Consider the following 15,207-nt stretch of genomic DNA (forward strand, 5'->3'; position numbering starts at 1 on the left):
TCATTCTAACTCAAGACCCCTTAGCGTGCCATTCTCTATTGCAAGTGTCCGTAAGTCTTCACCTTTTTTTGTTTACGGTCTCTTGCAACAATGATACCAAGTATGCCATGATCATGGTTTTTGATGTTGTTGGTTGAGTGGTTGTGTTGCTATCTCCACACTTAAGAGATTTTGGATTGCTTTCTACAATGGTTGTGGACCTTGTTGAAGAAGAAGAGCCCTTCCAAGACATTGTCTGTAAAATAAAGATGAGAGTCAACTTTGTTGAACCTGTTAACTTTAGAAATGATTCTACAAAAATGCCTTCCATAACTTTGATTTTTTTTTTTTGGCTTTACATCAATGCATAGAGGGAATTGTGCTCTTTGATTGAATCTATAGATCACCTAAATTGGAGTTTGGATGAAGAAGTTATGATCAAAAGAGTTGTTGTCTACTAGGTCAGAAAACGGCTACACTAGAGAGAGAGAGAGAGAGAGACACACACACACACACACACACACACACACACACACAGAGAGAGAGAGAGAGAGAAATCATTGCATTGTCTATTTGTGAGGCAAGAGGGAGAGGGAAAGAGAGATGGAGATGGGGAGAGAGAGGAAGAGGGAGAGATAGGAGAGAGAAAGAGAAAAGAGAGATAGATAGATAAAGAGAGATATAAAAATAGAGAGAGAGAGAGGGGGGGGAGAGGGAGAATGAGATACATAGATAGAGAGAGAGAGAGATAAAGATGAAAAGGGAAAGAGAGAGAGAGAGAGAGAGAGAGAGAGAGAGAGAGAGGAGAGAGAGAGAGATACAGAGGGGGGGAGAGAGAGAAAGAGATACATAGATATATCAATTTTCTTATCATCCTCGAAAGTCAAATAGGACCTATGGGACCAAAGTTATATGTGATGTAGTGTCTATGGATGATGAGTGACTCTCAATGCTCCAAAATTGTGGTGACAAGAGTCACAATGGAGAGCCCACACTGTGGCTGGGAGATGAATGTGTGTAGGTCTAAGTCATGGCTGAAAATGTGAGAGAAGCAAGTTTTGATGTGACCAAAAGTTGAGCACTCAAAAAGGTACTTCTTGAGAATCCAACACTTGATGTTTCCCGCATTACACATGTTCTCAAATGCATAATATGTTTTCTTTCCCGCTTCCAATTGATTCATAGTGCATTCATGCCGCTTGCGATTGGATCGAACCTCAAGGTCAAGGTAGTAAGGGCTCTCAACAACTTCAAGTGTCTCATGGTTGTACACAATGCATGGCTTCAACTTATGGTTGGTTTTTACAAGCATAACCTTTGTTTTGGATTCATTCACAATCAACCCACTATGCAAGAAAAAGTTATCACGGACAACCATATGCTTTTGTGAATCTTCTAAAGTGTGTTCTAGAAGCACTACATCATCCGCATACAACAAAAGCATGATTACCGCATTGCAAAGAGTGGTGGTGGTTGTTGGACTAAACACGCGCTCCTGCGAGGCAAGAGTTTAGAACTTATGGTGGAGATGGATAGAGGCAGCAAAAGAAGACTGGAGAGGCGCAACAGCAAAAGAAAACTCTCTCTCTCTCTCTCTCTCTCTCTCTCTCTCTCTCTCTCTCTCTCTCTCTCTCTCTCTCTCTCTCTCTCTCTCTCTCTCTCTCTCTCTCTCTCTCTCTCTCTCTCTCTCTCTCTCTCTCTCTCTCTCTCTGTGCATGTCAAAAGCTCTCTCCCTACATTTCAAAACCTTAAGGAAGCCTCAGGCGAGTCTCCCCCTGGGCGAGGGCGGCCCTGTGGGGGGGTGTCACTGCACCTGCGCCATCCAAGAACCGACCCTAATAGCTTGCTCTCGCTCCCGCCGACCTATCAAAGGCCCGGGCTCCATTGAAGCCGATGTTGTTGCTCCTGCCGCATGTGTCGACACACACGTGCTGTCAACCCGACTACACAGAGACCCCCTGCCCCGCCGACCCACTACACATAGAGCCATTCAATTAAGTGAAATTAAACCTTAGCCTTACTTTAAACTAAAATAAGCCCTGTTTTCTAGTCCGAGTGCCTACCATGGACACTCGGGCCTTATCTCGAGGGAAGCCCACGTTTGCCAGCATCGTGGAAACACCCCCAAAGGTGGACAGAGCTTTGAAGGAAAGGCTCGTAGCCGTCAAGTCTCGACTTACCACAGTGCTGGAGAACTCCAACAAGGGAGAGATTGAAGAGAAGGAAATCAAGCCCAACATGGAGGTAGACATCACCCTCATAGAGAAGGTCAAGACTCAAGTGAAGGATGCCATCTTCCGCAAAGTTGAAGTTCGTGTGGCATCCATGCTACACGAATGACAACGACAAGATTCTCTTGCTCTCAATGTTTGCATCGGCGGGCTCCCGAGTGATTGGCAAGGAAAGGAGGACCCCAAGTTCCATGAGTCCTTCGATCGCATCCGAACAACGATCCCCATGATACAATGGGATCCAGCAACAATCACCACTCTTGCTCACGAGCATCACGCCAACCATGAAATTATTACCTTCAAGACCAAAGCAGATCAAGTCAAGCTCCTTGAGCAATTGAAGCTTCTCAAGGACACAAAAATTTGGTTTGCTGAAGATCTTACACCCACCCAACTCAAATAGAATAAATGGGTAGTGTATCGAGGAGGTAAAGCCATCATGCAGGAGTTCCGAACTCCCAAATCTGCTCCCTCCTCCTCACCTAACTCATCTTAGGTTTTGTTTTGTTCATCCCACCTTATCTTTTTCACCCTTTTTTTCTCTCTCCACCCTTCGATGGACCCTCAATCCTTAACTGATATGTATCAGACGAAATCCTTTGTACTGTTTTACTTCTGGTCCCATAGGTCATATATGACTTCCGTGGATGATAATTCAATCAATCTATCTATCTATCCATCTATCTCTCTCTCCCTCTCTCTCAATACATATTGGCTCACATTTAAATAAATTGTATTATTAGTTGGAAAGATTCCCTCCCTCCCCACCACCCTTTCACTTTTCTGATATTCACCTCTTCTGCGCACCCCCCCTCCTCAAGGGCCCCTCGTCTCTCACAATAGCCCTCGACTACATCAATCATCCTATGAGTGACCATGATGCCAAGAATCTCCGACTAACGACCTCACATGGCACTTCTTCTTGTGCAAGCCCACATGCCCTTGCCAACACCCATGAGAGAGAGTACAGTTCTCTGTAGTCTATCACATGTGAAATGCTACAAATTTTGGGTGATTCCATAAGAAAAATGATTTTTCAATATCGTTGATACATACCTCTCTCTTAGTCATACTCTCTCTTAGTCATACTCTCTCTTGGTCTGAAGCACAATACTGACATTGTCACATCACCTGCAATACTCTACCCTCTCAGACAGCAGCTTGCCATTAGCACCTCAGTCACTCCTTGTGCTCATCTACTTGCTGCGATTGCTCATTCACTTGCGCGCCATCGCTCATCTCTCTCTCTCTCTCTCTCTCTCTCTCTATATATATATATATATATATATATATATATATATATATATATATATATATATATATATATATCTGTGCACCCACCATGCAAGAGGTACTTAATGGGCTCAAAGGGCACCCCCAGCTCCCTTTTCCTCAGTATGTGGAGCTCAAGGGAGGACTTAATTACCACAGTCGTGGTCATTGTTGCATCTAGATAAAGAGAGAGAGAGAAGCGTGAAATGACAGAGAAGGCATTGAACCTCTACAGCAGCGCCGTGCTCTACCTGCACCTTCCACCCCATAGCACAACCTCCTCTCTCAAACCATCTATCTCCCTTGCTCCGCCTTCTCGCACACAACTTCTCAAATTCTTCGAAGCCCCTGACCATGCACACAGATGGGCTGCTTGTAATATCCTACTCTTGCACTCCAAGATAACAAGGAAAAAAGAACTCCCTCTCTCCCTTTGCTCACTCTCCGATGGTGCTGCTATAAACACCCTATTCTAGTCCTTGTTGCTTGCCCATCACCCCGGCCTTCACGCACACAACCTCCTCAAGTACACTTTTTAGCACCAAAGCCCTACCTTGCCATCTTTCCTATGCATGCTACAGACCAATGCAAGAGAGTGAGACAGGCTGCCCACAGCCAAAAAAATATCCTTTCTGGTTACATGGTAATGCACGACAAGTCGCCCTCAGCGCGCTCTGTCTGTTGCCCTACCTTTTCTCTTCTGCTCGTTGCTCACAACTGCCTGCTTTGAGTGCTGTGTCACCTCACTTTCCCCTCTTTGTGCATATCGATTGATTCCTCTTTTTTATTAATATATCCCCCTACTCTACCTACACCCAAAAAAAAAATTCTTTTTTGGTTACGTGGTAATGCACGGCACGTCGCCCTTAGCGCGCTCTGTCCGTCGCCCTACCTCTGCTTGTCTGCCCGTCGCCCACAACTGCCTCCTTTGAGTGCTGCATCGCCTCACTTTTCCCTCTCTACGCATATCAATTTATTCCCGTTATTATTTAATATATCCCCCTACTCTCTAAATCGTAGGTACATATTGGCCGGCTAAATATTTGAACGTGAAAATACATTACATAGGGTTAAGACTCGGGAGGTATTAAAAAGGAAAATAAAGGATCTTTGGCAGGGCTTTTAGCATACGTAAGACGTATCAAGCAATGAAGATGAAGCGAGGGCAAAGGGACGGGGTAGCAATCATGCTGCTACACGTCTTGACGATCGTTATTCTATGTAGTAGTAATAACGTGCAGCTGATGAGGCAATGATAATGCTCGCTTCGACGACATCTCTATGGATCTCAGCTCTGTAGGTGGACTCCTAATGGAGGAACTTCTCTTCGATGCCTCCCACCAAGTGGACACGGCCTCAATTGGCCTTTTTGCTTGCCAAACTGTCGTCACAACCGCCCCTACATCCTCCGCGGAGAAAGTATAATAGATGATCCATTTCCCACTTGCGTCTGTGTGTGTATGTGTGTGACCAAAACCGTGTGTGTGTGTGTGTGTGTGTGTGTGTGTGTGTGTGTGTGTGTGTGTGTGTGTGTGTGTGTGTGTGAGAGAGAGAGAGAGAGAGAGAAGAAGAAGTGAGTTTTTATGTCGGAGGAAAGTATCGCATACTCTACTCACACACTCTCTCTATCTACTTGCTCTATACATACTGGGCAGATTGTTTATTTTATTCATATGAATCTACAGAGATTTCTCCAAATCCTTGTGCTTCGTATGGAATGGCGAGCAAAATTATCAGTGGAGAGCTAGTTTTGAACTCTGCGCATCAGGGATTACAATTTATAAATGTATGGCTAACCCGCCCACATGAACAGTTTTGTGCTATGACTGACACCTCAACCCCCTTTTTCTTAATAGATTTTCCAGGTCTATACTTCTTAATCCAAGCATGCGCTCCATCGTCTCAGTCCCATAAAGACGCGTCTACCGGTGACCTCGCTACAGTCTCCCTTTTCTTTTTAATTTGCGGCTCCGTCACCAACACCTCTTAAAGATTTGCCCCCAATCACCTATGATACTCTATCAAGATTCCTTCCCCTCCCCCGCCCTTTCCACGTCAGGGAAAGAAGCGAGAGAGAGAGAGAGAGAGAGAGAGAGAGAGAGAGAGAGAGAGAGAGAGAGAGAGAGAGAGAGAGAGAGAGAGAGAGAGAGCACTCTGTGCAACCTCCCCTACCCTCCATAACATCGCTCGACCACATAGGTAGAGGGGTAGAGCTCCCAGAGAAAAAGAAAGTGAGAGCGAGGGAACGAGGCGGTGTTCTACACATAGAGGAGAGATCAGAGAGAAGCACGGCATGCTAGGAAGCAAACCCCTCAAGAATCCTTGAAGGCTGCCATGCGTCCAATTTTCCTCATGATAAATTCCTACACCACCGGTCCCAGCCTCCTGCATCCGGCTTGCCTTGTTCAGAGCTTCAAAAAGTATCCTCTCCAGATTCTAATTTCTGATTATTTCATACTCTCTTAGTAAAAAAAAAAACTCTCTGAAAGAGCGCGCGCTATTTCAGAGAGTTTCTTTTTTACTCTGTGTGTGTGTGTGTGTGTGTGTGTGTGTGTGTGTGTGTGTGTGTGTGTGTGTGTGTGTGTGTGTGTGTGTGTGTGTGTGTGTGTGTGTGTGTGTGTGTGTGTGTGTGTGTGTGTGTGTGTGTGTGTGTGTGTGTGTGTGTGTGTGTGTGTGTGTGTGTGTGTGTGTGTGTGTGTGTGTGTGTGTGTGTGTGTGTGTGTGTGTGTGTGTGAGAGAGAGAGAGAGAGAGAGAGAGAAGAGAGCAGCGACGAGCGAGAAGAATGCTTTCGGCGCTATGTGGAGATTGGATGAGTGGCCATGGTGATCGTCGATGTCGTTGATCAAAACAAGGCCCGCAGTGCTATGAATTTCAAGAGGCTTTCGTTAACTGATCTTGTACCTAGGATTCCCAAGAAGAAGCAACGCCATTGAAGCTGCAAATATTTATCAACAAATGGTCTAACAGCTCATGGGGAACAAAACTAATTGTGCAAAGGAAGTGTGCTTCTCTCAATGACTTTGATCGCTTCAAGGTTATGGTGGCCCCGATCAAGAGAGGCTCCATCATCAAAAGGGGATTGACAAAATTAAGAAAGGAGAAATCTTAGCTAAAGCAAATACATGGGCTTTCTGGATAATAGTTCTATATTAAACAACAGGCTGTACCACAACAGTGAAGTTTTGAAATGTAAAATAAGAGAGCCATTTAAGCTATACCAAAGAGAGAGAGAGAGAGAGTAGAGGGATGGCTTCCGGCAAGTGCATGGTCCCATTGTTTTTGGTGTTGATGGTGGCGATGATCGGACTGAGTGGTGCTGTAGCGTAGCCACCTCCTCTGGCACTACAGTGCACGTCCTTGTTGAATCTGGTGCCGGTCTGCCATGCTTTGACTCTGTATGTGTGAGCGGCTTACCTTGCCCAACCTATTGCTCACCACCTGCCTGGCCTCAATGTCAACATTTTCCGCATCATCTTCGGCAACAACGAAATCCCCGTTTGATCACCTTCGCTTGCATCGACCTGTCGCATCATGCACTTCTTCATTTATGGTAATTTATAGTTAGATGATCAAGTTCTCCATCATGCTAGCTCGCTCATGTACTACTTTTTTTGGCAAATTTGCATTGAAGCTTCCTTCTTCTTTAAAAGAGAGAGAGAGAGAGAGAGAGAGAGAGAGAGAGAGAGAGAGAGGAGAAGTGAGGGTTTTTGTGTGTGCTATTGCAGCCATCCAATCTTGTCAACACTTTCCTCTCTCGTCGGCAAGCTGTGTAAAGTTACCTCGCCATCACCTCTACCTCTCTCTTCTCGTCCATGTAGGTGCTTTTTGGTACAGGCCATCCAATGCTCAGCTGTATCGTGCAACCTTGTTGCTACAGTATGGGGTATTGTACGTGTAGGTGCTAGCTTTGATCGCTCAAACCCAGCCAATCCCAATGCGTCTTTTTGCCATCGGTCACGATCCTTCGTCTTGCCATCGATCGGGATCTTGCCCCTGGTCTAGTGTGTGTCTGCTCTGCGTTTTGTATGAGTCGATGGATAGGTGAGCAAGAAAGCACCCAAGGCCAAACTCAAAACCACTCTAGAGCCTGACCCTAGAGGTGGCGCTCAGATCCTCTAGAGGGTCTCCTCCAGCCTAGATCCCATCTTGCAAACCTCGGAGACCACGAGGCCTGATGCCTTCAAGCGAGTATGGGACTACATCAAGGCTCACAAGCTCCATAGTAGTACTGAGAAATCGTAGATCTTATGTGATCCTCCCCTTCAGAAGGCATTTGGACGAGACAATGCTAAGGGTGTCCAAAGTGCTCAAGTACTTGAGTCCCCACTTGTCAAGAAAGGTTTGATGTAGCTGTTTGCTTTGTCTAAGTTAGTTTTCACTATAAGACTTAAACTGCTGTGTTGGGGGGAAAAACATGCCCACGCTGCCTGCTCACCAGTGTTTTAGGTCGAGCCATTATTTGATAGTTTATAGTTTAGCTTGTTTTTGATGTGCCATATCCGTACAATAGGCTAGTCATCAGCATTGATGGAGTCATGCTGTAAATATCCACTTTCTAGCAAGACAATTTGAATGATTGGAAGATTCAAACCAATTAAAATTGTGAGTGGAGGTCTAAATATTAAGATCATGTTAATAGGAGTTTTGGTTATGACTTGAAAAGTAATGGCGTTCCAAGGATCCTCTATCCTCTTGACTGAGAGAGAGAGAGAGAGAGAGAGAGAGAGAGAGAGAGAGAGAGAGGATCCTGCATGTAAGTGCACCAAAACCTTTTGAAAAAGAACATTGAATATCTCAACAAAAAATTTTGGATTTTTATCGAATTTAACACTAAAATCCTCCAAATTTAGCCAGTTTCCTTCAATGCCACCCCTCAAAACTAGCCTGGAATTTTCAATTTTGGCCCTTAAAAAATACACTTAAGGCCTGGTTTTAATGAAATTTTTGTCGATGCACATAGTGGTAATGTTTCTCATTTGAGAGAGAGAGAGAGAGAGAGAGAGAGAGAGAGAGAGAAAGAGAGAGAGAGAGAGAGAGAGAGAGAGAGAGAGAGAGAGAGAGAGAGAGAGAGAGAGAGAGAGAGAGAGAGAGAGAGAGAGAGAGAAATCTAAGCATCTTCTGTCACTTAGCATTGTTCTTTCTAATGGATACCACCTTATCTTGAGCAGACACAAGCTCAAAATAGATTGAATTTGTTGCAAACAAATTACTATGCAAAGTCACTGTTGTAATGACCTTCCCTATTGTTGAAACTATCATTCCAGATTGGTAGAAGGCTCTAGTACCACCTTTTAGGGTATGGTATGGATTTTATCTTCATAGACTAGAGCCGAATTTGCCTCTTATAATTGGTGGCGACATGAATATTCCACATGACCAAAGATATAAAGCATATTCCGACAATGATGTGCGCATTATGTGGTGGATTTTGTGGCCTTCCTGACATCTGCCATATGTTTTCAAACAATGATTCAAAATGGAAAGGAGCAACATCTTCAATCTTAGTGAAAGAAGTTGTCCAATTGAAGCTTGAAGTTGTCACATTGTATGGTAAAAAGATCCTCAATATTTTATTTGTTTCCAACTAACTTTTTCAGTTATGATGATGTATTTCTAAACAATTTTAGGCATAGAACTCTATTAGTTTTGATTGTTGTTTTCGTAAATTGATTACAAAAGGCATATAATGGTCAATAAAAAAATATATGATTTTACTATACAAAAAAAGTCTTTCATAATTAATGGTGTTTGCCGGACATGTGTCATGTAAAAAGGGTGCCCTTGTATGAAGATCACAACCTTGTAGTATGCAAAGGGCAAGATGACATGGAAGGGAAGATTGGTGTATAAATGAACTAATGAGGTGCAATAAATTGCTATCAAATTGATGTGGCTAAGAGTAGGAAGTATGCACATGCTCTCAAGTATAAATGACAATCAAGAACCAAAGTACTAGACGAGGGAGCACTTACCTTACAAAAAGAAACATAGAATGACTTGAGCATTAACTAAAGGTTTAGAGCTCTTATTAGTCTATCAATCTTACTTCATGCTTAAACATGTGCAGCCAAAGTGAGAAAAATCCAAGCCAAAGAAGAGTAGAAGCAGAGGAGATTAGAGTTAAATAAATAGATATTGAGCCCCCAGAAGATTATATTTTCAAATATTGTGTTACTTTTTTTCAAAGTAAACTTTGATCTTTTGGAACTTAGGAGGTAGTCTATCAATTGAAAACTCTTTTTGTTGTAGTGCATCAATACATAACAAACAATAAATATTCCGTTGATGATAAAATTTAGTAATTGCGTACAAACACTTGCTCGCTCAGGTTTGTCTTTGCTCGGAAAAACTCGCTCGGTGCATGGTAAGACTCATAGAAAGCGAGAATAATTAGGTCATGAACAAAAAACTACTTTAGCTAATTAATTAGGGTAAAATTATCTATTCTTAAGCATAATTTAAAGAGGGAAATTAGGTAAACTACTTAGATAATTACATAGTAATTATCCAAGCTAGGAAACACTATTAAAAAGCTACAATAATTAGGTCATGCATAGAAAATTAGTTTATTCAATTAACTAGGTTAAAATTGTCTATTTTTTAAGAATAAATTAAAGGGGAAAATTAGCAAATTAAATTATATAATTACATAGTAATTACCAGAGATGGAGAACATCAATAGAAAGTTGAAATAATTATCTTAAGCATAGATAATCTATTTAGCTAATTATCTTAGCTAATATTGTTTGATTTTGACTATAAATTGAAAAGGAAAATTAGCAAACTAACTTACATAATTACATAGTAACTTATATAACTACATAGTAATTACTAGATATGAAAAATAGTATTCAAAATTTGGGATAATTATCTCAAGCACAAATAATTTGTTTAGCTAATTACCTTAGCTAATATTGTCTGATTTTGTCTATAAACTCAAAAGAAAAAATATCAAATTAATTTATATATCTACACAGTAATTACCACAGAAGCAAAATAGTAATAAGAAGTTGGGATAATTACCTTAAGCATATATAATTAGTTTAGATAATTACCTTAGCTAATATCGTCTGATTTTGACTATAAACTAAGAAGGGAAATTAGTAAATTAATTTATAAGTTAGTAATATAATTACCAGGGTTATAATGCATCAAAATACATGTAGGATAAATATCTCACAAGCAAATAAGTAATCCATAAATTACTAAAGCTAGATTAGGGTAATTTTGAAGAGAAATTAAATAGGAAAATTAGTAAAATAGCTTTGATAATTATAGATTATTTATGGAAGCACAATAATACTACTAGGAAGTTAAGGAAAAAATATCTCACCCAGATATTTATTGAAGATATTTACTTAGTTCAAAAATTTCTATTTTTGGTGAAAAGAAATAAGAGAGATTATCTCATTAATTCTCTAATTGACTAAGTATCCTTTTGTAAGGCTACCAATATGTCTCTGAAGAGGACCCGAGGAAATCCTCATTCCAATGAGGACGATACAAATCACAAGGGGACTAGGGTGTCCCATGACCATGAGGCTAGGCCTAGTAGTAGGCGTACAGAGGAGAGTCTTCAGGCACCAACACATCAGTAGATGGCTGATCAGTCCCAGGTGGGTTTTCCATTTATTCAAATAAGTCTTTAAATAGTTTAGGTTCTTTTATAAGTTAACATTGCATATGTAAGGAGTGAGTAAGAATTAGAAAAGGAAAAATTGGCCGAAAACGGAAGATAACTTCCAAGTAGAAACCAACATGCATTGTTTGCAATTACGAAAGAATTGTTTGGGCTAAGATTGGTTGACCTAGGAAAGAATGATTGATCATCCTTAAGATAGCTTGTCTCAAGACATCTCTGATTGCTTGGAATATTGTACTCCAGGTGATGAGTAATGGCGAGTCAGCCATGGATGAGTCGCTTACCTCCGTGTACAAGGAGTCTTTACCCCTTGCATGTGTATGTTTTTGGATACTACTTAGGATATCGTTTTTATCCTAGGGGAGCCGCCCGGTTGTATGGGCAACTGGTTTGGTGTATGGGCGCCCAGACTTTGGATGATATCTTTTTCCACCCCGGTTTTTATGCATAAGGAATGGGTGCCGTTTTTCACCCTTGCATAGGTGTTCTTGAGACAGTAATGGTCAGAGATACTTTAAATTGACAGTACTTTGTCTTAGGTCTAAAGATGTTTTTCTTGTGAAAGAATGTTTTTGATATTGCTTTCAAGGGTTGTTTTAATGAATTACTGTTATGAAAGATAAAAGGAATCATTACTTGTAATTATGATAAGAGCGTGATAGTAATTAAATAACAAAGTATCATGTGTGAGTGGGGGGGTGGTAAGAGGGGATTGAGTAAGGCTGCCAATCATGGACGGGTGGACCTGATTAGTCAGGCAACTATCCATTCCCGCCGCACTATCGTATAGAAGAAACTTCTTTATTGGAAGGGGAATCTAGCAGCGGCTGTTCTCTCACAATTGCAGAGGGAAAAGAGCGTTGGAAAAGGATTCCTTAACCTATGTAGTTTTTATAGGGCCAAAAAAAGTTTTTAATCTTTAGGGATTATTGTCCAATTTCCACTTGCAAGACAGGGCTAGGACTTTTTCTAGGCTATGGTCTCAAACCATTGTTAATGGTAAGGGTCCGTTCCTTGGACTTTTCTTAGTTAGAGACTTGTTTTTCATTGGGCCTAGAGACCTGCCAAGGACCCCATCACAACTTGTAGAGTTTGTGGGATGGGGACCTCTCACAAAATGAGGTCAATGTCTGTACTTTCTCAAAGTACTAGGACAATTTTGAGCTTTTGACTTGTGTTTTGATGTCCAATGAGATGAAACTTTGGGGATAGGCTAGAAATGGCATGTAGATCAAGGTGGCTAAGTTCTAGATCAAAAACTAGTGAAAGGTACATGGATCGTGATCCATGTTTGGAGAGCTTTTGATCCGAAATTTGAAGGTATTTCTAAGCTATCCCCAAAATCTTTTTGAATTTGAATTAGTTTTGGTCAACCAAGAGTAAAATCTTGAGTCTTCTTTGACAATTTTTGACAATCTTCTATTTTTGGCTCTTTTGACCACTTTTGCCAACTTTTTCGCCAATGTGTCTTTTGAGAAAAGTGTTGCAAATAGTCTCAGCTACCTACTGCTCAAATCTTAGTCAAAAATCATAATAAAATACATGAATCTCAATCCATGTTTGTCCTCATTTTGACATGAAACTTGGTCAATTGGTTGCTAGTGCTATTCTAATTCTAACCCCCAAAACGATTTGAGTTTGGATCACTAAAAGTTGAAAAACCCCAAATTATGGTCAATTTGACTAGCTTTTGGTTTTTTTCTCAATTTTTCTCTTTTGAGTCTCTTTTTTAGCTCAATTAGATCCCAAACTTTGGTTTTAGTTGTTTGAAAGTAGTATCAGCTACTTGAAAGCAGTATCACTTAGATGGTCTCACTTTTGTCCAGCTTTGTCTTAGGGGTATATGGATCGTGATCCATGTTCCACCACAAATGAATCTGCAGTACTTTTCTCAATTATTAAACACTAATTTTCTCTAAATGGTCCACTTGGACTTTTGTGATTTCGATCTCAAAATCTCAAGATATGCCCATATTTGTGTATGAAACCCCCGCTTTTGTATTTTTTTCCCTATCAACCAACTTTGATGCGGTTTTTGAATCTTTCTTGCAACCACACCTTATCATAGCAATCTCCTACTCATATAGAGTGTCATTGACTACTTTCCTGCAAAAATGGCCTCTAAGGTTTGGGATCCATGTTTGATCACAAATTTTGATGAAAATTTCTTGAGGCCCTTAAGCACTAACGTTTTGTTTTTTGATTAGCTTTTAGTTCTCTACCATTAAATTTTTAAATTTTGAGAGTCGTTTTTGCCAAAATATGATTTTCAAACCTTTTTGCCGTGACCTTTTCAACCCAATTTGATGGTGGTAGTTCCTACTTACCCTCCTCCTATGTGCTAGAAAGAAACATGAAACAAAAATGAACAAAACAATGCAAACTAAAGTCATACAAAAAAAACGGTACAACACTCTAAAACTAATGAGAAAATCAAAGAATGAAATGCTTTTGGCTATCTCAATCACAACTCTCTTTAAATCTCGAGAATGGATCTAGCAAGTCGTCGTTTTCTAAACTCTATCAAGTACTAAACCCTCGTTTAGCTACTTTATTGCTAGTGTAAATGGAATGGAAAGAGCAATCCAATGTTAGCGGGTCGCTACGATGAACGTCCATAGCATAGCTATTTGACACTAACATAATATGTCAATACTCAGGGAAGTGACTCGGATGGGACACAGAGATTCTTTGGGGTTGAGTACTCAAGAATTGAACCTAGCAAGAAAACGTATAAACTCAGCAAGCTAACCACCATTCTCTAATAAAAAAATAATCATTTGTCGTTTCTCTTGCTCTCCATCATCACGCCATTTTGTTGACTAAATGGACTTGAATCCTCACAAAACTTTAAGAGAATCTATATTAGTTCTAGTGGGACAAGTATGTAAAGTTTGTTTGCATTTTGACAAGGTATCAAAATCCCAATTCACAATGGTCAAGGTAAAAGAAACTGTAGTAAAATAGTCCATATAGGTCGCCCTAAGGTCTAATAACACTCTCCTATGGTCAAAATGTCAAAAATACAGTGATGAAGCATTCAAATCTAAAAATTAGACTTGCCAATGCATAGCCACAAACCACAACACAAGTTGATGTGCTTACACTTGATTGAAAGAGCAAGAGAAAGGAACACAATGCACTTTTTGGAATTGAAAATATTGATTACCCAATCATTAGATATGAATCTGAGATGAGAAGCTGTTTGAGCAAATTATGTACACAAAGCTCTCTTTTCCAAAAGATAAGTGTTGACCCATGGGCCAACAATACAACATGACTCAACAAAGCCTTTATGAGAGTGATGAAATGCTATAGATTATGGCTAAAAACATCATTTGTAATGAGTAGTTAGTCTAGTTGCAGAAGCTGGGGTGCAATGGTAGTTCCATATTGTAAATACAAACCCATTTGACCCTTTGAACTCTATTTTAGGTTTAACCTATGGTAGCCTTAGTATATAAGGTACCTAGGTCATTGTGTAAGGAGAACTTCTATCATAATCAAAGTTTAAGCTGCCATCAATTGTGTGTGAGAGAGAAAGAGAGAGAGCATGAGCTTCATCTTGGCGCTATTCCCCGCTCGTTCATCATATTGGAGACTCAACTACACCATCAAGATAGTCTTGGCAAGAGCTACACATCCCACAAAAGTGATTGGGACAAGCATTTTATGGTTGCACTTTGGGCTTATCGCACTTCATTTTGCACATCCTTTGGGTTCATGCCATATCACCTGGTGTATGGTAAGGAGGCTATTTTACCCACTGAAGTACAATTGGCTAGTCTCAGGGTGCTAGCTAGTCAAATGAAATTCCCTAATGCTCATCTTCACAACCAAAATCTTGATGTAGAGAGGCTTCAACTAGACAGAGCAGATGCTATCAACTATTATGCAGCACAGGTAGAGCAAAGTTGGCTTACCTCAGCAAGGGACTTAGAGAAAAAGGTCTTAAGAAAGGTATGTTGGCCCTAAGGTATGATAATAGGTTTGACACTAGGAAGGATAATATGTTTTCACCCAAATAGGAGGGGCCATTCGTCATTAGAAAGCACTACAAAAATGGTAGTTACCAACTGATA

Source organism: Adiantum capillus-veneris, chromosome 17, assembly GCF_014529385.1.
Source record: "Adiantum capillus-veneris isolate H3 chromosome 17, ASM1452938v2, whole genome shotgun sequence".
NCBI lineage: Eukaryota > Viridiplantae > Streptophyta > Polypodiopsida > Polypodiales > Pteridaceae > Adiantum > Adiantum capillus-veneris.